We start from the raw sequence: 25419 nt of genomic DNA on the forward strand, positions 1-25419 counted from the left end.
CCGTGGCCCTTCCAGTCCACCAGATAGTATTTTTTGCCACGTACTACCTTGCACCCCACGATAGCATTCACCTCATACTCATCCGTGGACGAATCCGATGTCCCGGCAGATGACTCAGAAAACCGAGACATATAGACAGGCTTTAAGAGGGAGACGTGGAAGGTGTCAGTGATACCATGGTGCGGAGGAATAGCCAAACGGTAGACCACAGGGTTAACCTGTTCCAGAACCTTAAAAGGACCAATGAAGCAAGGCGCAAACTTAGTGGACTTAACTCGCAGCCTGATGTTACGGGTGGAGAGCCGCACTAAGTCACCTGGAGCGAAGGTCGGAGCGGGGCACCGGCAGAAACCCTCATTCTCTCCTTGTGTCAGGACTCTGAACATTTTTATTACCTTTTGTGCATTACTGCCCTTTTCCAAGATGGCTCCTTGGTCTCATGTGCACTGTGTCTTCCTGCTATAAAACTCTTCAACCCAGCCTTCAGTCTGTGCTAAAGTATTCTGCCTTGCATCCAGCTCCTGACCCTGTTGACTCCCTGGCTGTATACCTGCTCCTGTGAACCTGTGTGGTGATCCTGCTACTCTGCTCTGAGTTCCTGCTGCATACACCAGTTTCCAGTAATCCTCCTTCATCTGCTGCTCATGTTTACTTCCATCTGCATTTGCTGGACATGTAAGCTGTTGCTGCTCTGCAAAGACCTGAGACTAGTACCCAGGCCTCCCTGGTTGTGCTAAGATATTAATTGAACTGCCTTATAAGCATAGCTATCTGTGTTTGGACTAAAACAAGGACTTATTCGTGTCAAGTATCCTCAAGAATAATTGTGCTTCATAGACTTTCTGTGTGATTGCATTTTCCTCTGAAGTTCCCTATAGACTGTTTAAGCTGTGTTTAATATTTACACCAAGTGTTGTGGACTTGAGTTTCTCGCTGCACCTGTTTGAATCACCGTGTGATAATATAGACTTTACCACTTATAAAACTGTGTCCTGTAGTTGTCTTATTCCATGCAAAGAGTCTCCTGAGTTATCCCCTATAATTATTACAGGATACTCTAGCCATAAAATAGGAGACTGCTGGAATAATGACTGCAGAAAGCAGATTAGAGCAGGTGTTTTCTAGAATTAGATCACCGCAGAAATATGTGGAAGGTCTGCAAAAGAAGTTTGGAAGCTTTGAACACAATCAACAAGTGTTTGGACAAACTTTGCAGGACTTAAGCACCCGCATGGCAGCCCAGGAAATCAAACTTGCTGGCATAGAGTCCCAGTATGGACGGGCTTTTCAGGACATAAGCACGCAAATAGCTGCACAAGCGACTTTACCCTCTGGGCAACCACCACCAGCTAGCCCACCTAAGTTGCCCCCATTCAGATTTAATCAATTAATTGGTGATCACGACAAATTTCGTGGCTTTGTGAATCAATGTATGCTATATTTTGATGTGCATGCTTACTGTTTTCCTACTGATAGATCCAAAGTATTGTGTGTAATAATGCTGCTGACCTCATGAGCGCTCGCCTGGGCGAATCCGATGATTGAGTCTTGTGACCCACGGTTAAATAACTTGGATGATTTCTTGGCCGCTATGGCATTAATGTTTGATGATCCTAATTGCCATGCAACTGCTGAATCTGCTTTATTGTCTTTATGCCAGGCTAAACGTTCTGTTATTGAGTATGCTACTGAATTCAGGAGATTAGCGGTAGATACTAGGGTTGAGCGAAACGGGTCGGCCATTTTCAGAAGTCGCCGACTTTTGGCAAAGTCGGGTTTCATGAAACCCGACCCCTGTGTGGGGTCGGCCATGAGGTCGGCGATCTTCTGAATCTGGTATCGGAATTCCGATACCGAGTTCCGATATGTTTGCGATATCGGAAATCGGTATCGGAATCCACATTTAAGTGTAAAATAAAGAATTAAAATAAAAAATATTGATATGCTCACCTCTCCGGAGGCCCCTGGACATCGCCGCTGGTAACCGGCAGCCTTCTTTGCTTAAAATGAGCGCATTTAGGGCCTTCCATGACGTCACGGCTTCTGATTGGTCGCGTGCCGCTCATGTTACCGCCACGCGACCAATCACAAGCCGTGACGTAATTCTCAGGTCCTAAATTCCTCATTCTAGGAATTTAGGACCTGAGATTTACGTCACGGCTTGTGATTGGTCGCGTGAGCGGTCACATGGGCGGCCGCGACCAATCACAAGCCGTGACGTCATCTAAGGCCCTTCACACGCTCATTCTTAAGAAGGAAGGCTGCCGGAAAGAAGCAGGGCGCGTCCGAGGGTGAGTATATACCTAATAGGAATATACTCACCCTCGGCTTCTTTCCGGCAGCCTTCCTTCCTAAGAATGAGCGCGTGAAGGGCCTTAGATGACGTCACGGCTTGTGATTGGTCGCGGCCGCCCATGTGACCGCTCACGCGACCAATCACAAGCCGTGACGTCACCGCAGGTCATTCACGCGCTCATTCTTAGGAAGGAAGGCTGCCGGTTAGTACCAGGGCTCGTCCGAGGGTGAGTATATCAATATTTTTTATTTTGATTCTTTATTTTACACATTAATATGGATCCCAGGGCCTGAAGGAGAGTTTCCTCTCCTTCAGACCCTGGGAACCATAGTATCCCATTGCACTGCATTGGGTTTCGTGTTTCGGCCGACCCCGACTTTTTTATAAAAATAAAAGTCGCTCAACCCTAGTAGATACCAATTGGGACAGTTATGCACAATTGCCTATTTTTAAAAGGGGTCTGTCTAGTATTGTAAAAGATGAATTAGCTCGCTCTGAATCACCACAAGAGCTAGAAACGTTTATACAGCATTGTGTGCGCATAGACATTCGCCTTACTGAGCGTAGGCAAGAGGCGTTTGCTGCATATAACCGTATTTCTAACTTTTCACTTCCTTCCAAAGAGCCTGCAGGTAAAACCTCTCGGGAGGTGGAGGAGGTGCCCATGCAAATTGATTCCGTTCAGAGGCGTGAGATTAATGAGCGCCGGGAGCATCGCCTTCGTGAAAGTCTATGTTTCTACTGCGGTCAGTCTGACCACTTTTTAATCAACTGTCCCAAGCGTCCCAAGCAGCCTAACAAGGTGCTAGCAGCAGTAGGAGAATATGACAACTGTGATGATGAATCTGACATTTCTGAATGTAGCCTGCCTTTAAGCGCTGTATTCCATTCACTTTCTATGACTTCACCCCCAAGGAGCTTAAGGAAAAGAACTCTCACTGTTCACTCCCTATTAAGATCCTGTGTTCAGGACAGTGGATTTCCAGTGCAGCTATAATTGACTCTGGTGCAGGTGGCAATTTCATGAATATCGCATTTGCCAAGGAACATGATATTGAAATTCAGCAAAGAGCCTCTCCAATTACCATGGAAACAGTGGATGGGTCACCTTTAATCTCTGGGCCTGTGGATCAGGAGACCGTACCCCTTGAAATTTTGTTGGAGCCTAATCATCAGGAGCAACTTTCTTTCTTGCTAATTTCTTCTCCTCATTTTCCTGTAATTTTAGGCATTCCTTGGTTGCATTCTCAGAACCCAATTATCAACTGGGAGACCAAGGAGATTATCTTTCCAACAAGGAGCAACTCAGCATTAGCTGAAGCTGTCCCTCAATCCACAGCTACGGAATCACCTGTACAGGTATTTACTTTACCTTCAGCATATGAAGAGTTCTGTGACATCTGTGACAAGATGAATGCAGATCAGCTTCCTCCACACAGGCATTATGACTGTCCCATTGAGCTGCTTCCTGGGGCAGCTATTCCTTTAGGTAACATATACCCTTTGGCGGCACCTGAGCTTCAAGCCTAAAAGGAGTATATTGATGAAAATCTGGCCAAAGGCTTCATATGTCCTTCTTCCTCACCAGCAGGGGCACCTATATTTTTTGTAAAAAAGAAGGATGGGACCCTGAGACCCTGTGTTGACTATCAGGAACTCAATAAGGTAACCATACGAAACCGTTACCCTTTGCCTCTGATTCCCGAATTACTGCAAAGAGTCCGCCATGCTAAGGTGTTCTCTAAACTGGATCTTCGTGGGGCTTATAATTTGGTGCCTATTCGTCCAGGGGATGAGTGGAAGACAGCATTCAGATGCCGGTATGGACACTTTGAATCTCTTGTGATGCCCTTCGGGCTTTGTAACGCCCCTGCAACATTTCAACACCTTGCTAATGACATTTTCAGAGATTTGTTGGACCAGTTTGTAGTGATCTATTTGGACGATATACTAATCTTTTCTGACTCTCTACAGGAACATGAAGAACATGTCAAAACTATTTTAAGACGTCTGAAAGAGAACCATCTGTATATTAAGCCGGAGAAATGCGAGTTCCATCATTCTGAGATACAGTTCTTAGGTTATATCATCTCTCCCCAGGGGCTGATCATGGAATCTGGTAAGATTCAGGCTATCCTTGACTGGCCGGTACCCAAGAACGTTAAGGAGGTCCAACGTTTTATTGGTTTTGAAAATTTCTACAGACGCTTCATTCGAAATTTTTCTGATATTGTCCATCCCATTACTTCCTTGACAAAGAAGGAAAAGCCCTTTAAGTGGTCATCACAGGCTCAAGAAGCTTTTGATCGGCTTAAGATCTGTTTCACCTCAGCACCGCTGTTGATACACCCAGATCCAACACTTTCTTTCATTGTGGAGGTGGATGCTTCTGATAATGCCTTGGGACAATTCTCTCCCAAAGAACTGGAGAGAAGGGTCTGCTACATCCTTGTGCTTTCTTTTCCCATAGACTAACCTCAGCAGAGAAGAACTACGACGTGGGAGACAAGGAATTGCTGGCTATTATTGCGGCTTTCAAAGAATGGAGGCATCATCTGCAAGGAGCTGCACAACAGATTATAGTTCTAACTGACCATCACAATTTAGAGTTCCTTAGATCCGCTAGATGTCTTTCTTCTCATCAGTCTCATTGGAACTTATTTTTAAATCAATTTAACTTTGTTATCTTGTACCGTCCAGGTTCTCGTAATGGGAAAGCTGATGCTTTATCCCGAATCCATGCTGCGGATTCCGTACCTGGAGCCCCATCCAAGACCATTCTATCTGATGCCAATTTCATCGGAGTTATCCATGATCAGGACTTGTGGAAGGAGTGGAGGGAGGCTTTTCACGGTGATGTATTTCTGGCCAACCCACCTGTGAATATTAATCTTGTCTTTAAGGGTGGCATGTGGTTCAGAGATTGACGTATCTGCATCCCTGAGGTCATCCGTCTGCAGATCCTCAAGTTGGTACATGACTCCAAGTTGGCTGGTGACAGGGGGGTACAGAAGACACAAGAGTTCCTGAGCCGATTCTTCTGGTGGCCTACTTGCCTGAAGGATACCAAGGACTATGTTCTCTCTTGCAAGGTATGTGCTTGTTACAAGACTCCTCATGTGGCACCTACAGGTCTTCTACAACCATTACCTGTTCCATCCCGACCTTGGGGGTCTATATCAATGGACTTTATTGTGGAGTTGCCTACATCGGGGGGCATGAATACAATCATGGTGGTAGTTGATCGCCTGACTAAAGCTGCTCATTTTGTTTCGTGCACCGGCCTCCCTTCAGCTAAAGATACAGTGAACTTGGTTATACAGAATGTCTTTCGGTTGCATGGGGTTCTGGATGAGATCATCTCTGACCATGGAGTGCAGTTCACTTCAAGATTCTGGAAGGGGTTTTGCTCTGCACTCAATATTAATGTCTGTCTCTCTTCTGCTTACCATCCCCAGACAAATGGTCAGACTGAGCGGACCAACCAGACGCTGGAACAATATCTAAGATGCTATGTCAGCCATCTCCAGGATGATTGGTTGGAGTTGCTGCCTTTAGCCGAATTTTCATATAACAATTCTCAGAGCGCCTCCACTAAATTTACACCTTTCTTTGCCAATCTGGGTTATCATCCATGTATCTTACCTAGGTCTCCAATTAATTCTCCGGTTCCGGCAGTGGAGGAAAGGCTGACTGCGATGAGGCAAAATCTGGAGGTTCTGAAGGAATCCCTGACCACTAGTGTTGAGCGATACCGTCCGATACTTGAAAGTATCGGTATCGGAAATTATCGGCCGATACCGGCAAAGTATTGGATCTAATCCGATACCGATACCCGATACCAATACAAGTCAATGGGACTCAAGTATCGGACGGTATCCCTGATGGTTCCCAGGGTCTGAAGGAGAGGAAACTCTCCTTCAGGCCCTGGGATCCATATTAATGTGTAAAAGAAAGAATTAAAATAAAAAATATTGCTATACTCACCTCTCTGACGCAGCCTGGACCTCACCAAGGGAACCGGCAGCGTTGTTTGCTTAAAATGCGCGCGTGTCCAGCCTCCCGTGACGTCACGGCTTGTGATTGGTCGCGTCGCCCATGTGACCGCGACGTGACCAATCACAAAGCCGGAACGTAATTTTAAAATACTGAATGCCTAGAAGGACCTGAAAATTACGTCACGGCTTGCTGTGATTGGTCGCGTCGCGGCCACATGGGCGGCACGCGACCAATCAGAAGCCGTGACGTCACGGAAGGAAGGAAAAGCGCGCATTTTAAGCAAACAACACTGCCGGTTCCCTCGGTGAGGTCCAGGCTGCGTCAGAGAGGTGAGTATAGCAATATTTTTTATTTTAATTCTTTCTTTTACACATTAATGTTGTTTCGATACCGATACCCGATACCACAAAAGTATCGGATCTCGGTATCGGAATTCCGATACAGCAAATATCGGCCGATACCCGATACTTGCGGTATCGGAATGCTCAACACTACTGACCACAGCTCAAGATGTTATAATTGATCGGCTGATAGATTCCGTAAACCTGCACCCATGTACAAGGTAGGAGATTCCGTGTGGTTAGCAACTAAGAATCTGAAGTTAAATGTTCCTTCACAAAAGCTTGGTCAGAAATTAATTGGCCCTTTCAAGATCAACGGTATTGTGAGCTCTGTGGCCTACCGGCTGAAGCTGCCTAGGACTGTGAAGGTACACCCAGTTTTTCATGTATCTTTACTAAAGCCTGTATCTCCTAATACCTTCCAGGGATGTGTTGTGCCACCTCCGCAGCCTGTGGTGATTGATGGGCAAGAACAATTTGTGGTGGAGGAAATTATTGATTACAGGATTCGCAGGAAACGGCTCCAATATCTGATAAGATGGCAGGGATATCCCCCTGAGGAAGACTCTTGGGAACCTGTGGAAAACATCAATGCCCAACAGAAGATTTCTTGTTTTCATCAGAGATTCCCTGAGAAACCAGGTCCAGGATCATCCTGAAGCCGCTTCTAAGGAGGGAGTAATGTCAGGACTCTGAACATTTTTTATTACCTTTTTGTGCATTACTGCCCTTTTCCAAGATGGCGTCTTTGGTCGCATGTGCACTGTGTCTTCCTGCTATAAAACTCCACCCCAGCCTTCAGTCTGTGCTAGAGTATTCTGCCTTGCATCCAGCTCCTGACCTCTGGTGACTCCCTGGCTATATACCTGCTCCTGTGAACCTGTGGCGTTATCCTGCTACTCTGCTCTGAGTTCCTGCTGCATACACCAGTTCCAGTAATCCTCCTTCATCTGCTGCTCGTGTTTACTTCCATCTGCATTTGCTGGACATGTAAGCTGTTGCTGCTTTGAAAGAACCTGAGACTGTTACCCAGGCCTCCCTGGTTGAGCTAAGATATTGTTTGAACTGCCTTATAAGCATATCTATCTGTGTTTGGACTAAAACAAGGACTTATTCGTGTCAAGTATCCTCAAGAATAATTGTGGTTCATAGACTTTCTGTGGGATTGCATTTTCCTCTGAAGTTCCCTATAGACTGTTTAAGCTGCTTTTAATATTTACACCAAGTGTTGTGGACTTGAGTTTCTCTCTGCACCTGTTTGAATCACCGTGTGATAATATAGAATTTACCACTTATAAAACTGTGTCCTGTAGTTGTCTTGTTCCATGCAAAGAGTCTCCTGAGTTATCCCCTATTACACCTTGGAAGCCCGAATGGCATCCTGTGTGCGGTCCCAAATGTCACGTGCCTCCACTACCCAGTCTGCCACCCTGGAATCAGTGGATGACACGAGCATGGGCACAGGGACATGCGGATGCTGGCCGTAATTAAGGAGCAAAGGAGTCTGCCCAGTGCAATCGGCTACGGCGTTGTTCAGAGCAAATTCTGCTCAAGGTAGCAAAGATGCCCAGTCATCCTGCCTAGCAGACACAAAATGTCGCAAATATGTCACCAGAGTCCTGTTGGCCCTCTCTACCAACCCATTCGTCTCGGGATGATATGCAGAGGAGAGATTTAGTTCTATGCTGAGTAAATGACAGAGCTCTCTCCAAAACCAAGATGTGAACTGGGACCCTGGTCACTGACAATTTTATCAGGCATGCCATGTAAACGGAAATTATGTTTAATTAACAACGCCGTCAAGGCCCGCGCAGAAGGTAACTGTGGAAGCGGCACCAAGTGCCCCATCTCAGAGAAATGATCGGTGACAACCCAGAAAATGGTGCAGTTACGAGACTTGGGTAAGCCCACCACGAAGTCCATACCGACTATCTCCCAGGGCCTGTCTGTCACCGGCAGGGGGTAAAGTTGCCCAGCAGGCCGTTGCCGAGGAGACTGATTCTTGGAGCAGGAGACACATGCCCTAATTTAGTCCCCGATGTCATGGGCCATATGTGGCCACCAGTACATCCTCGCCAAAAGCTCAGATGTCCTCTTGGTCACAAAATGTCCACCCACCCTGGACAAGTGAGCCCAAGAGAGAACCTCCAGTGGCAAATTAGATGGAACGAAAGTCTTGCCTGGGGGCACAGACTCTAGCGAAACCGGAGCCACAGTTCTCAGGCTCTCAGAAGGGACAATAAGCCGAGGCTCCTCCTCCTCAGATGACAGTACGGAGTAAGAGAGAGCGTTGGCACGAATGTTCTTCTCCCCGGAGAGAAAATGGAGAGTAAAATGGAACCGGGAGAAGAACAGGGACCATCTTGCCTGGCGAGAATTCAGCCGCTGGGCCGTCTGTAAGTACACCAAGTTCTTGTGGTCTGTAAACACTTGGAAGGGAAAGCGAGCTCCCTCCAAGAGGTGTCTCTACTCTGAGAAAGCCAACTTCATGGCTAGCAACGCCTTGTCCCCAATGGAATAATTCCTCTCTGCTGGTGAAAAGGTCTTGGAGAAGAAGAAGCAAGGATACTTCCGACCTTGAGCATCCTTTTGGAAGAGGACTGCTCCAGCACCAATGGATGAGGCATCCACCTCCATAATAAATGGCTTATTTACATCAGGGCGATGCAGGATGGGAGCGCTAGCGAAGTGTGACTTAATCGAGAGAAAGGCCTTGGAGACCTCCTCCAACCACAACTTGGGATTTGCTCCCTTCTTGGTGAGGGCAACCAAGGGAGCTGCCAAAGTTGAGAAGTGAGGAATGAAATGGTGATAGTAATTAATGAACCCCATAAAGCGCTGCACCGCTTTAAGAGAATGGGGGTCTTGCCAGTCCATCACAGCCTGTAGCTTGGCAGGATCCATATTTAATCCCTGGGCAGAGATGATATAGCCAAGGAAAGGGAAGGACTCCTGCTCAAACACACACTTCTCCAACTTGGCGTAGAGGGAGTTTGCCTGTAAGAGGTCAAAGACTTTGCGAACATCTCTCCGATGGCAGTCAATATCTGGAGAGTAGATGAGAATATCATCCAGATAGACTACAACCGAGGTGGTGAGCATCTCCCGGAAGATGTCGTTCACAAAGTCTTGGAAAATGGCTGGGGCATTACAGAGCCCAAAGGGCATCACCAGATATTCATAGTAGCCATCCCTGGTGTTAAAAGCCGTCTTCCATTAGTCCCCCTCACGGATGCGATTCAGGTTGTAAGCACCCCGCAGATATAACTTAGTAAATACCCTTGCTGTTATGAACCGGTGACCGTGGAGCCGCATGAGAGACTTTCTCAGGAGTAGGTGGTACCTGTACTGACCGCAAACCCTAAACTAACAACGCAACTAGAAGTAGCCGTGGGATGTACCTAACACGTCCTAGACACCTCGACACAGCCGGAGAACTAAATACCCCTATAGATGGAAATGGGAATTCTATCTTGCCTCAGAGCAGAACGCCAAAGGATAGGCAGCCCCCCACAAATATTGACTGTGAGTATAAGAGGAAAGACACACGCAGGCAGAAAAACAGGATTTAGCAAAAGAGGCACTTCTAGCTAAATAGAAAAGGATAGGACAGAATTCTAAGCGGTCAGTATTAAAATCCTAAAAATATCCACAGCAGATAATACAAATATTCCACATCTAACTAAAGACATAGAAAGTATATCTGCATCTCCTGAGAATCCAGCATGACTGAAAAATCCAAACAAAGTCTAAGCTGGACAAAAACACAATAAATTGCACTGAATTGCAAAGCACACTGCATAAGTGCACAGAGACAAAAAAACAGACACTTATCTTATCTGAATTGGCAGCATGGCATGAGGAGCCAGAGAGAGATGCAATCCCTCCAAGTACAATGGACAACTGGCACTGACTCATGGAACCTGCACACCTAAATACCTAATAGAGCTGCAATCAGCAGGAACACCTGCCCGGATTACAACCCCAAGACAACTGCACTACCACCAACAACCACCGGAGGGAGCCCAAGAGCAGAATTCACAACACCTTGCTCCCTGTAGCCTATCAAAAAGCTCAGATACCAGGGGTAGTGGGTATTTATTCTTAATGGTGATGGCGTTAAGACCTCTGTAGTCTATGCATGGACGTAGTTCTCCATTCTTCTTCTGCACAAAGAAGAACCCAGTGTTGTGATTCGGTTCGTGGGCTCCCCTGGTGGTCTCTTGTGGTACTGGTGTCCTGCAAGCTTTGCCTTCTCAGTTCACCTGTTCCTATCAGGATGTGGGAGTATCCTATTTAACCTTGCTCCTCAGTCATTCTAATGCTGGCCATCAATGTATCCAGAGTGATTCTGTTGCATGTTCCTGCTCCCAGTTTTCTGCTCAGCTAAGTTGGACACTTTAGTCCTTAAGTCTATTTTTGTATGTTTTGTCCAGTTTGCACTTATGTGAATCTCTGCAGCTGGAAGCTCTTGTTGGGCTGAAATTACCACTCCAGTGGCATGAGTTGTCACATGAGTTAAGGTAATTTCAGGATGGTGTTTTGAAGGGTTTTGCAGCTGACCGCGAAGTCCTCTGTTGTATCTTTCTGCTATTTAGTTAGCGGGCCTCTCTGTGCTAAATCTGCTTTCATACTACGTGTGTCTTTTCATCTGCTCTCACCGTTATTATATGTGGGTGGCTGCTATCTCCTGTGGGGACATTCTCTGGAGGCAAGCCAGGACTGTGTTTTCTTCTACCAGGGGTAGTTAGTTCTCCGGCTGGCGCGCGGCATCTAGAGTCAACGCAGGAATGCCCCCTGGCTACTTCTAGTGTGGTGTGTAGGTTTAGCATCGCGGTCAGCTCTAGTTTCCATCACCCGAGAGCTTGTCCGTTTATTCTGTGCTTCTGATGTTTCCTTGCCATTGGAAACCATAACAGTACTGCACTTGAAGTTGGGGGTTAACGAGGACTGCACATGATGTGGGGAGGGGGTTAAAGGGGGACTGCAAATGATGAGGGGTTTTAAAGGGGGACTGCACATGATGATGTGGAGTTTCGTGTCTGCTGATCAGGATGACTGGGTCTCCTTTTTGCCGTTGGCTGAGTTTGCCCTTAATAATCGGGCCAGTTCTGCCACTTTGGTCTCCCCTTTCTTTTGCAATTCAGGGTTCCATCCTCGTTTTTCATCTGGTCAGGTGGAGTCTTCGGATTGTCCTGGAGTGGATACCATGGTGGATAGGTTGCATCGTATTTGGGGGCAGGTGGTGGACAATTTGGAGTTGTCCCAGGAGAGGACTCAACATTTTGCTAATCGCCATCGTCGTGTTGGTCCTCGTCTTCGTGTTGGGGACTTGGTGTGGTTGTCCTCCCGTTTTGTCCCTATGAGGGTCTCTTCTCCTAAGTTTAAGCCTCGGTTCATCGGTCCTTATAAGATTTTGGAAATTCTTAACCCTGTGTCTTTTCGTTTGGACCTCCCAGCATCCTTTGCTATCCATAATGTCTTCCATCGGTCATTATTGCGGAGGTATGAGGTACCACTTGTGCCTTCTGTTGAGCCTCCTGCTCCTGTGCTGGTTGAGGGTGAATTGGAGTACGTGGTGGAGAAAATCTTGGACTCCCGTGTTTCCAGACGGAGACTTCAATATCTGGTGAAATGGAAGGGCTACGGTCAAGAGGATAATTCTTGGGTTACAGCTTCTGATGTTCATGCTTCTGATTTGGTCCGTGCCTTTCATAGGGCTCATCCAGATCGCCCTGGTGGTTCTTGTGAGGGTTCGGTGCCCCCTCCTTAAGGGGGGGGGTACTGTTGTGATTCGGTTCGTGGGCTCCCCCGGTGGTCTCTTGTGGTACTGGTGTCCTGCAAGCTTTGCCTTCTCAGTTCACCTGTTCCTATCAGGATGTGGGAGTATCCTATTTAACCTTGCTCCTCAGTCATTCTAATGCTGGCCATCAATGTATCCAGAGTGATTCTGTTGCATGTTCCTGCTCCCAGTTTTCTGCTCAGCTAAGTTGGACACTTTAGTCCTTAAGTCTATTTTTGTATGTTTTGTCCAGTTTGCACTTATGTGAATCTCTGCAGCTGGAAGCTCTTGTTGGGCTGAAATTACCACTCCAGTGGCATGAGTTGTCACATGAGTTAAGGTAATTTCAGGATGGTGTTTTGAAGGGTTTTGCAGCTGACCGCGAAGTCCTCTGTCGTATCTTTCTGCTATTTAGTTAGCGGGCCTCTCTGTGCTAAATCTGCTTTCATACTACGTGTGTCTTTTCATCTGCTCTCACCGTTATTATATGTGGGGGGCTGCTATCTCCTGTGGGGACATTCTCTGGAGGCAAGCCAGGACTGTGTTTTCTTCTACCAGGGGTAGTTAGTTCTCCGGCTGGCGCGCGGCATCTAGAGACAACGCAGGAATGCCCCCTGGCTACTTCTAGTGTGGTGTGTAGGTTTAGCATCGCGGTCAGCTCTAGTTTCCATCACCCGAGAGCTTGTCCGTTTATTCTATGCTTCTGATGTTTCCTTGCCATTGGAAACCATAACAGTATGGCCAGCCCAAATGTTTAATCTATAGGCTGAAGCAGGAGAGAAAAGGAACTGTGTGAAACCTTTTTTTTTTTTTTTTTTTCCTTCCTCTGAAGTTGCACTCCAGCTCTAATTGCAGTCTCCTGTTTTCCTCTCCTCTTAACCCCTGAATGGCTCAGACTTTATCTGTTGAAATTTGGATCCCCAGAGTCTGGCTACCAATTTGAATAATCTTGCCTCTAAAGTTCAGAATATACAAGATTTTTTGTTACATGCTCCTCGGTCTGAACCTAAAATTCCTATACCGGAGTTTTTTTCTGGAGATCGATCTTGTTTTCTAAATTTTAAATACAATTGTAAATTGTTTCTTTCGCTGAGATCTCATTCTGCTGGAGATCCTGCCCAGCAAGTAAAAATTGTTATTTCTTTACTGCGGGGTGACCCCCAAAATTGGGCATTTTCATTGGCACCAGGGGATCCTGCGTTGCTCAATGTGGATGCGTTTTTTCTGGCTTTGGGGTTGCTTTATGAGGAACCAAATTTGGAGATTCAGGCTGAGAAAGCCCTAATAGCCCTCTCTCAGGGGCAAGATGAAGCCGAAATATATTGCCAAAAATTTCGAAAATGGTCTGTGCTTACTCAGTGGAATGAGTGCGCTCTGGCGGCAATTTTCAGAGAAGGTCTCTCTGATGCTGTAAAAGACGTCATGGTGGGGTTTCCTGCGCCTACTGGTCTGAATGAGTCCATGACAATGGCAATTCAGATTGATCGGCGTTTACGGGAACGCAAACCTGTGCACCAGTTGGCGGTGTCTTCTGAAGAGGCACCACAGAGTATGCAATGTGATAGCTTTCTGTCCAGAAGCGAACGACAGATTTATAGGCGCAAAAATCATTTGTGCTTCTATTGTGGAAATTCTACTCATGTTATATCAGCATGCTCTAAACGAACAAAGAAAGTTGATAAATCCTCTGCTATTGGCACTTTGCAGTCCAAGTTTATTTTGTCTGTAACTCTAATTTGTTCGTTATCTTCTATTGTTGCTGATGCGTATGTGGATTCTGGCGCCGCTTTGAGTCTTATGGATTGGTCCTTTGCCAGGCGCTGTGGGTTTGATCTAGAGCCTCTGGAAGTTCCTATACCTTTAAAGGGTATTGATTCTACACCATTGGCTAGTAATAAACCACAATACTGGACACAAGTGACTATGCGTATGACTCCAGACCATCAAGAGGTGATTCGCTTCCTTGTACTGTATAATCTACATGATGTGTTGGTGCTGGCATTGCCATGGTTGCAAACTCATAACCCAGTCCTTGACTGGAAAACAATGTCTGTACTAAGCTGGGGATGTCAGGGAAATCATGGGGACACATCTTTGGTCTCCATTGCTTCATCTATTCCCTCTGAAATTCCTGAGTTTTTGTCTGATTATCGTGAGGTTTTTGAGGAATCTACTCTTAATTCTCTTCCTCCTCACAGAGATTGCGATTGCGCCATAGATTTGATCCCTGGCAGTAAATTTCCTAAGGGTCGTCTATTCAATCTGTCTGTACCTGAACATGCTGCCATGCGAGAGTATATTAGGGAGTCCTTGGAAAAGGGACATATTCGTCCTTCTTCGTCTCCTCTTGGAGCGGGGTTCTTTTTCGTAGCTAAAAGCGATAGTTCTTTGAGACCTTGTATTGATTATAGACTCTTGAATAAGATCACAGTCAAGTATCAGTATCCTTTGCCATTGCTGACAGATTTATTTGCTTGCATTGAGGGGGCGAAGTGGTTCTCTAAGATTGATCTTCGCGGTGCGTATAATTTGGTGCGAATTAAGCAGGGGGATGAGTGGAAAACCGCATTTAATACGCCCGAGGGCCATTTTGAGTATTTGGTGATTCCTTTTGGTCTGTCAAATGCCCCTTCGGTCTTTCAGTCTTTTATGCACAATATTTTCCGTGAATATCTGGATAAATTTATGATTGTGTATTTGGACGATATCTTGATTTTTTCGGATGACTGGGAATCTCATGTTCAACAAGTTAGGAGGGTTTTTCAGGTTTTGCGGACCAATTCTCTGTTTGTTAAAGGTTCAAAGTGTGTTTTTGGGGTTCAGAAGATTTCTTTTTTGGGGTACATTTTTCCCCCTCTTCTATTGAGATGGATCCTGTGAAGGTTCGGGCTATTTGTGACTGGACGCAACCGACTTCTCTTAAGGGCCTTCAGAAATTTTTGGGCTTTGCTAACTTTTATCGTCGATTCATAACTGGTTTTTCTAGCGTTGTCAGGCCTTTGACTGATTTGACTAAAAAGGGTGCTGATGTTGCAGATTGGTCTCCTGCTGCTGTGGAGGCCTTTCGGGAGCTTAAGCGCCGTTTTTCTTCTGCTCCGGTGTTGTGCCAGCCTGATGTTTCTCTTCCTTTTCAGGTGGAAGTTGATGCTTCCGAGATCGGAGCGGGGGCGGTTTTGTCGCAGAAAAGTTCAGATTGTTCAGTGATGAGACCTTGTGCGTTCTTTTCTCGAAAATTTTCGCCCGCCGAGCGAAATTATGACGTCGGTAAACGGGAGCTTTTGGCGATGAAGTGGGCATTCGAGGAGTGGCGTCATTGGCTTGAGGATGCTAAACATCAGGTGGTGGTCTTGACTAATCACAAAAATTTGATTTATCTTGAGTCGGCCAGACGTCTGAATCCTAGACAGGCGCGCTGGTCGTTGTTTTTCTCCCGGTTTAATTTTGTGGTTTCGTATCTGCCAGGTACTAAGAATGTGAAGGCGGATGCCCTTTCTAGGAGTTTTGAACCTGATTCCCCTGGTGATTCTAAACCTACGGGTATACTTAAGGATGGGGTGATATTGTCTGCTGTCTTCCCAGACCTGCGACGTGCTTTACAAGAGTTTCAGGCGGATCGGCCTGATCGTTGTCCGCCTGGTAGATTGTTTGTGCCGGATGAGTGGACCAATAGAGTCATCTCGGAGGTTCATTCTTCTGCGTTGGCAGGTCATCCGGGAATTTTTGGTACCAGAGATTTGGTGGCTAGGTCCTTCTGGTGGCCTTCCCTGTCTCGGGACGTGCGTACTTTTGTGCAGTCTTGCGATGTTTGTGCTCGGGCCAAGCCTTGTTGTTCTCGGGCTAGTGGGTTGTTGTTGCCCTTGCCTGTTCCTAAGAGGCCTTGGACACACATCTCTATGGATTTTATTTCTGATCTCCCTGTTTCTCAGAAGATGTCCGTCATTTGGGTGGTGTGTGACAGCTTTTCTAAGATGGTTCATTTGGTGCCCTTGCCCAAGCTGCCTTCCTCATCTGAGTTGGTGCCCCTGTTTTTTCAGAATGTGGTTCGGCTGCATGGTATTCCGGAGAATATCGTTTCCGACAGGGGATCCCAGTTTGTGTCCAGATTTTGGCGGGCGTTTTGTGCCAGGATGGGCATTGATTTGTCTTTTTCGTCTGCATTTCATCCCCAGACAAATGGCCAGACGGAACGTACTAATCAGACCTTGGAGACTTATTTGAGGTGTTTCGTGTCTGCTGATCAGGATGACTGGGTCTCCTTTTTGCCGTTGACTGAGTTTGCCCTTAATAATCGGGCCAGTTCTGCCACTTTGGTCTCCCCTTTCTTTTGCAATTCAGGGTTCCATCCTCGTTTTTCATCTGGTCAGGTGGAGTCTTCGGATTGTCCTGGAGTGGATACCATGGTGGATAGGTTGCATCGTATTTGGGGGCAGGTGGTGGACAATTTGGAGTTGTCCCAGGAGAGGACTCAACGTTTTGCTAATCGCCATCGTCGTGTTGGTCCTCGTCTTCGTGTTGGGGACTTGGTGTGGTTGTCCTCCCGTTTTGTCCCTATGAGGGTCTCTTCTCCTAAGTTTAAGCCTCGGTTCATCGGTCCTTATAAGATTTTGGAAATTCTTAACCCTGTGTCTTTTCGTTTGGACCTCCCAGCATCCTTTGCTATCCATAATGTCTTCCATCGGTCATTATTGCGGAGGTATGAGGTACCACTTGTGCCTTCTGTTGAGCCTCCTGCTCCTGTGCTGGTTGAGGGTGAATTGGAGTACGTGGTGGAGAAAATCTTGGACTCCCGTGTTTCCAGACGGAGACTTCAATATCTGGTGAAATGGAAGGGCTACGGTCAAGAGGATAATTCTTGGGTTACAGCTTCTGATGTTCATGCTTCTGATTTGGTCCGTGCCTTTCATAGGGCTCATCCAGATCGCCCTGGTGGTTCTTGTGAGGGTTCGGTGCCCCCTCCTTAAGGGGGGGGTACTGTTGTGATTCGGTTCGTGGGCTCCCCCGGTGGTCTCTTGTGGTACTGGTGTCCTGCAAGCTTTGCCTTCTCAGTTCACCTGTTCCTATCAGGATGTGGGAGTATCCTATTTAACCTTGCTCCTCAGTCATTCTAATGCTGGCCATCAATGTATCCAGAGTGATTCTGTTGCATGTTCCTGCTCCCAGTTTTCTGCTCAGCTAAGTTGGACACTTTAGTCCTTAAGTCTATTTTTGTATGTTTTGTCCAGTTTGCACTTATGTGAATCTCTGCAGCTGGAAGCTCTTGTTGGGCTGAAATTACCACTCCAGTGGCATGAGTTGTCACATGAGTTAAGGTAATTTCAGGATGGTGTTTTGAAGGGTTTTGCAGCTGACCGCGAAGTCCTCTGTTGTATCTTTCTGCTATTTAGTTAGCGGGCCTCTCTGTGCTAAATCTGCTTTCATACTACGTGTGTCTTTTCATCTGCTCTCACCGTTATTATATGTGGGGGGCTGCTATCTCCTGTGGGGACATTCTCTGGAGGCAAGCCAGGACTGTGTTTTCTTCTACCAGGGGTAGTTAGTTCTCCGGCTGGCGCGCGGCATCTAGAGACAACGCAGGAATGCCCCCTGGCTACTTCTAGTGTGGTGTGTAGGTTTAGCATCGCGGTCAGCTCTAGTTTCCATCACCCGAGAGCTTGTTCGTTTATTCTATGCTTCTGATGTTTCCTTGCCATTGGAAACCATAACAACCCAGCCCCTGTAGGTGACACTGACTTCCTAATGAATCCTCTTGCCAGATTCTCTTGAATGTACTGGGACATTGCCTCCATCTCCGGGAGAGATAACGGATAGACTCGTCCCCGGGGAGGCTCAGCACCAGGCAAGAGGTCAATAGGACAGTCATAGGGGCGGTGAGGCGGAAGGGTCTCCACAGCCCTTTTGGAGAACACGTCCGCATAGGACCAATAGTGCTTGGGGAGAGAGGAAAGATCTGCGGGTACCTCTGTAGAAGCAACATGAATGCACTCCCTCTGACATCTACCCTCACATGATTTACTCCATCCCCAAATTTTCCCTGTGGACCACTCTATATGAGGAGAATGATAGCGAAGCCATGGTATCCCCAACAGGACCTCATCAATCCCCTCAGGAATGACTAATAGGGAGATAGTCTCCTGATGTGATGAAGACATTGAAAGAGTGAATGGAATGGTCTGATGTGTAATCTGTGAGGGTAGTGTCGACCCATTTACCACTCGAACGGTCACAGGTTTGGTGAGCATCACCAGGGGTATTGCGTGACGAAAGCGAATGACATGAAATTGCCTTCCGCCCCGGAGTCCAGGCAAAGCTCTACCATAAGAGTGGATGGGCCTATGGTAATTGTCCCCTTGAAGGACAATTTAGAGGAAAATGTCTCCGTGTCTAGTGTACCTCCTCCACCTACCACTAGATGCCGACGTTCCCCCGACCGCTGAGAACACTTGGAGGCAAGATGTCCTGACTGCTGGCAAACATGACAGACCATAAGTGCACGAGTGGACCGGGACTTAGATCCCGCACGCAACACCTTTACGGCCTCATGTGACTCTGACGCCTGGACCGGAGATTCCTGAGGTTTGGTGAAGGTGGGAGCCAGCCAAAACTTTTTGCTACACTGGGCTCGCTCCAACCTTCGCTCGTGAAAACGAAGGTCGATGCGGGTTGACATAGCTATGAGCTCCTCCAGTGTGGCGGGAATCTCCCTAGTGGCCAAAGCGTCCTTCACATGGTCAGCCAGCCCTCTCCAAAATACCAGAATAAGGGCTTTATCCGACCATTCCAGCTCAGACGCTAATGTCCGGATGTGGACGGCAAAATGGCTGACCATGGATGAACCCTGAGTCAATGCCAGCAGTTGGAGCACCGTATCATGGGTGACTTGGGGTCCTAAAAAGACCTGTTTCAGTGTGCTCAAAAACCGAGGAGCACTCTGCACCACATGATTGTTGCGCTCCCACAGGGGCGTAGCCCACTCCAATGCCCTGTCAAACAGCAGAGAAATTATGAATCCCACCTTTGCCCTCTCTGTGGGAAAACGTGCAGAAAGGAGCTCGAGGTGTATACCGCACTGGCTCACAAAGCCCCTACAGGATTTACTGTCACCAGAATATTTCTCTAGCAGCGGGAGGTGAGATAAGGTAGGAACAGAGATGGCAGTGGGTAAAGCTGCCGCAGCCACGCTAGCAACCTGAATAGCTATTGCGGTAACATCCACCGCTGAGGCTGCATGCTCGAGAGCAGCCAACCTGCCCTCCAGCAGCTGGATGTACCCCTGCAATCGCTGTTCATCCGTCATTACTTAGCCAGACCCTGGCGCTAGTATAATGTTAGGGCTAGCGGAATGCACCAAATAATTAGAGAAAAGGAATAAGGTGCATTTGCAGCCCGGGGTCCACCGCGCAGAGATGGAACCTGCAGCTAAGCAATGATGAACTATATGGCAGTACAATGAGAATACACACACGGGTTAGCTTCACCCTGTGTGAAAGAAGCGAACCCTGTTGCGTCACAGGGCCGCAGTACCGCACGTAATGGAAATGATAATAAAGTAGCACGCGAGTGCATGCGGTGCCGCACTGACGGATGCCACTAACCACCCAGACTTGGGTTTGGAAAGTACGGTGATAGCGCACGGTGCCGCACTGGCAGTCGCAGCAAAAGACGCTGTTTGTGTACTATGTTGGTAAAGTCGGGCACTAGATTACAATCATCCTTCTTACGCGAGCATTCAAACACAAGGGAGGGGATAATTAAAGAGTGACTTTCACTCACAACACACACATAAACAAGTGTATACTAGCACATGGCCGTGCGGCCATGAGAACCTTTTACAGCTGCAGCAAGTTCAGGACCTTCCTAGAGGACCAATGAGAACTGCTACAGTAACTGAGCAACTACAGGACCTTCCTGGAGGACCAATAGGAGCTACTGCAGTGCCTGAGCATGTGACCCCAGACCTCCACTGAGAGGTCTTCCTTTGGGCATGTGCAGCGCCCCAGAGTCCTGGTTGCTGCAGTAATATTATTCCTCCACCAGGGGGAGTGATATTACATCTGGAGGCAGTAAAGGAGATCTCCTGTCCAGGTATCACAACGACACACCACACACTTCACACTCCAGTCCACCAGGGGGAGCAAAGGTTCTATCTATTAGGCCACTCCTCAGGGGGCGAGGCTATTGTTAGCACGCGAAACACGCGTTGGGGTGACCGACGTCCTCACAGGAATTGGAAAATAACACATGGGTAACTATTACTATTTACTCTTTACTTGGATATAAACTAATGTAGTCAATATAATTGACATGCAATGCTGAGTGGTCCACTAATAGAACATTTTAGCGCATAGTGAAAGGTCCAATTGTGTAAGCCATATTAAGTCATTGTTATGTCATCGACATTGTGCACAAGCAAGTTTTATCTTGTTTTCCTGTGTGGTTCATAGGTCATTTATACTCACCTGGGTAGTTCACTTTGTATGTGGTATATACTTGATATTTATTATCCATTTTTATTGTGTAAACCTTTTTGGATTTAATAAATAATATATTCAGTAAACTCCTAGTCCTCCTATTTATATAATTTATGCATGAGTAACCTGAATAATTGGATAGTGTTATTCTGCTGGTATCCCCTTTTAATGTTTGTGTACTATGTTGGTAAAGTCGGGCGCTATATTACAATCATCCTTCTTACGCGAGCATTCAAACACAAGGGAGGGGATAATTAAAGAGCGACTTTCACTCACAACACACACACATAAACAAGTATATACTAGCGCATGGCCGTGCGGCCATGCGAACCTTTTATAGCTGCAGCAAGTTCAGGACCTTACTAAAGGACCAATGAGAACTGCTACAGTAACTGAGCAACTTCAGGACCTTCCTGGAGGACCAATAGGAGCTACTGCAGTACCTGAGCATGTGACCCCTGACCTCCACTGAGAGGTCTTCCTTTAGGCATGCTCAGAAGGGGAAAAGCAGGACTTAGTCCCAGAGACGTCTGCTCGCTGCTGATCAGTACAGGCTACAATGGCAGAGCATGGAAAGGCAGCAGTAACCCTTTGCACAGAACCAGACTGAGCCAGATGCTGGGATCGATGTCTCCGCTGAGCAGGCTCCACTGCGGCTGATGCAGAATGAGAGACCGCAGCAGACAAGGTTTGAAATTCCCCCTGTACAGTGGCGGGAACTTGACTCCTAACACTCTGTCGGGTGCATTTTGGCCAAGGAGGCCGTGATGGCACTCTTTTATTTTTTAAAAAAGGGATCCCACATTGGGGAATTGGGTATGACCATTGGGCCGACTTCTTAACTTGGTCTCCTGCAATCTAAAATGTACCTGCTCCTAGATCACCAGGGTGACGTGCTCAGTACTGTTATAGGTCGTTGAAGTAAGGGCGAGGGGCATGCGATGGCACTAGTGCATTTTTTAAAAAGGTACCCCCATTGGGGAATTGTTTGGCAGATCATGCACTGCATTACAAGTCTCAGAGATTCACACCACTACAGTGGCCCTAATTCTTAACTCTGTCTCCTGCAATGTCTCTTCCTTATCTCCGACGACATGACCTGGGTGAACATGCTTTGTTCTGTTATAGGCCCATGAAGTTTGGGCAAGGGGGGCTGTCATGGCAATAGTATAGTTTTTAAAAAGTTACTCCCCATTGGTGAAAACACATCCTTGATGGCAAACACTTCACATTTGTGTACCTTAAAGAGCTCACTTGAAAAGCTTCTTGTTGTGCTGTCTGGTTGCTCAAATTGGACACAATACCCTTCATATAAATTTGATAAAGCAATGCTGTTAGTTTGGCTCAGTAGTTCAATAAAAATATAGCTTTGTCCACTATATTAGTTTCTCTCCTTGAGAGCCATAGCTTTGTCTGCCTCAAATGTTCAGATGGCGAATATACAAATGGCGATTTGTAAACAAGATTGAAATACTGTACACCAAATGCATTCAGACAATCACATAGCTGCATGTCTTGTAAAACATTTACAGATGTGACAGACAATGCTCATAGTGACACCATGTTGATAAATGTTTGTCTACTCACTTCACAAACAGTTTGAAGCCTCTATATGTTTGCTGTTTGTCATTGTAAAATATTAAGGTTTACTGAAACTCTGCCTGTGGTAGTTTGATCTAAATCCTTGTGGCTTTTATTTTGTAGGGGTTTATGGCCCCTCGTCGGATGAGTCCATGATATCTCAGTTTCTTCCAACCTTGAAAAGTGGCCACTTGAAGGTCTGGGTGAAACTAGAGTTACTACATAGTGTTATTCACTATATAAGACCAGAGAAACATGACTAAGACAGATGACAAAACTGGGGTACCTGTACAAGTACGGTGTGCTGATACCTGCATAATTGGGGACGCCCATGCAGTGTTGCTAATCTCCCAGGGGTTCTCTGTCTTGGTGTTGCTTCTCGGATATTCCAGACGGATGATATTTAAAAGCCTCTTGGTGATGATCTAAGTAGACTGTATGAAGTTATTTATATATACGTAATCAGTATATTTATGTAATCCTTATATGTACTTATTAACCTTTGTATGTTATTGTTAACATATACAAAAATGTAAGCACTCACACTATTCAATCTTAATATTCCTTGAATTTTGTAGTTTGCAATGAAATTGCTTTGTATTGCAAGGATTAGCTTTTTTAAAGCCGTATCTGAACCTTAATGTTAAAAACATGGCAAACACAATTGCCAAATTCTCCTGTAAATAATTCTGCAAAGAGGGAACCATCATACCATTAAAAAAATACGAGTGGATTTTCATGGGGCCATCCAGTATGTCGGTTCCAAGGCGTAATCGGGTGCATATGGCTGACTATGCAGCAAGGCTTGCCTTCCTGGCAATATGTAAAACAAAGGAGTGCGGGAGTACAAAATTCATACTGTGAAGTGGATTTTCATTGGCCCATGCACTATGTGGGTTCCAAGGCCTAATGGGGTGCATATGACTATGCAGCAGGGCTCGCATTCCTGCCAATATGTAAAACAAAGGAGTATGGGAGTACAAAATGCATATTGTGAAGGGGATTTTCATAGGCACATCCACTATGTGGGTTCCAAGGCCTAATGGGGTGCATATGACTGACTATACAGCAGGGCTCACCTTCCTGCCAATGTGTAAAACAAAGGAGTACAGGAGTACAAAATGCATATTGTGAAGTGTATTTTCATGGGCTCATCCACTATGTGGGTTCCAAGGCCTAATGGGGTGCATATGACTATGCAACATGGCTCGCATTCCTGCTAATGTGTAAAACCAAGGAGTATGGGAGTACAAAATGCATATTGTGAAGGGGATTTTCATGAGCCCTTCCACTGTGTGGGTTCCAAGGCCTAATGGGGTGTGTATGACTATGCAGCAGGGCTGGCCTTGCCGCCAATGTGTAAAACCAAGGAGTACGGGAATACAAAATGCATATTGTGAAGTGGATTTTCATGGGCACACCAGTATGTGGGTTCCAAGGCCTAATGGGGTGCATATGACTATGCAGCAGGGGTGGCCTTGCCGCCAATGTGTAAAACAAAGGAGTACGGAGTACATAATGCATATTGTGAAGTGGATTTTGATTGGCTCATCCACTATGTGGGTTCAAAGGCTTATTGGGGTGCATATGAATTGGTAGCAGCGGAGGCCTTGAATTCAATGCAACACTTTTTCAGGAGTCCCCCGTTGACATCTTATGACAGGGGTATTGTTGTGCATCGTAATTCTAGGCAGCCCATCCACTCACAGCATAGGCTACAACAGCTTAGGAGACCCACTGTTTCATAATGGCCCTTTAAGAAGATTAATGCTGCCTGATGCACCAGTAAAAATAGGCTCTGTGACTTTAAGAGTCCCTCCTTCGTAAATGAAACAAGATGAGTCTGCTTATGTGTCACACACCACATGGCCAGCTAGGGGTGTTAAATGTTACAATGATATTTCCCAGTGAATGCATTTGTAGTGGTTGAAAGCAATGTTAAAGTTGAAAAACGCTTCAAAAACACAGCGCCTGAACTAAGCCTAAGTGTAGGAGGAAATTTTCGGTCTGGGGTTAAATATTTGGCCTTACAGGCAAGTTATAAACCTGCAAAGGATGTACCTTGACATATTTCTAAGCAAAACCCGTTTTAGTTTCGTTTTAATGTGTCTTTTGTGGCATCGGGAAAAATGGCATGAATCTCGGAAAAAAATGATTAAAGCTGTGAACTAGGAGTCAGGAATGCTTCCAGGGGCGATCCCCATGAGGTTCCTGTGTCATTTGAGCAGTGTTTTCATCAATTTCAGACGTTTTTAGACTTTAAAAGGACCCCGGGGGAAATCGTGGTAAAAATATTCGTGTCTCCCATAGACTTACATTGGGCTCGTTGTTCTTGCCGAGTACCCGAGTATTCCAATTTGCTCAACCTGATCATTTTAGGCTACGTTCACATTTGCGTTGTGCGCCGCAGCGTCGGCGACGCAACGCACAACGCAGGAACAACGCATGCACAACGCATGCACAACGCTGCGTTTTGCGACGCATGCGTCCTTTTTTTGCTTGATTTTGGACGCACAAAAAATGCAACTTGCTGCGTCCTCTGCGCCATGACGCGTGCGCCGCAGTGACGCATGCGTCGCAAAACGCAAGTGCAACGCATGTCCATGCGCCCCCATGTTAAATATAGGGGCGCATGACGCATGCGGCCACGCTGCGGCGCCCGACGCTGCGGCGCAGAACGCTAATGTGAACGTAGCCTTAGTGCTTGCCCATCACTAGATTTAACAAACATGTGTCTGCATCACTGACAGGTTATAAGGCCTTATAACTGTCATCCAACTGCAGAAAGTTAAAGTCCCATAGTGGGAATAAGTAAAAAGTAAGGCTGGTTTCACATTTGCGTTTTTTGCCGCTGCGTTTTACCACAAAAAAACGCATGCGGTTTTTTTGCATGCATTTTGCCGCGTTTGACAACGCATGCGTTTTTTCCATGCTTGCGTTTTGTTGCAGAAA

This window comes from Ranitomeya variabilis, chromosome 2 (genome assembly GCF_051348905.1).
Source record: "Ranitomeya variabilis isolate aRanVar5 chromosome 2, aRanVar5.hap1, whole genome shotgun sequence".
NCBI classification, from domain to species: domain Eukaryota; kingdom Metazoa; phylum Chordata; class Amphibia; order Anura; family Dendrobatidae; genus Ranitomeya; species Ranitomeya variabilis.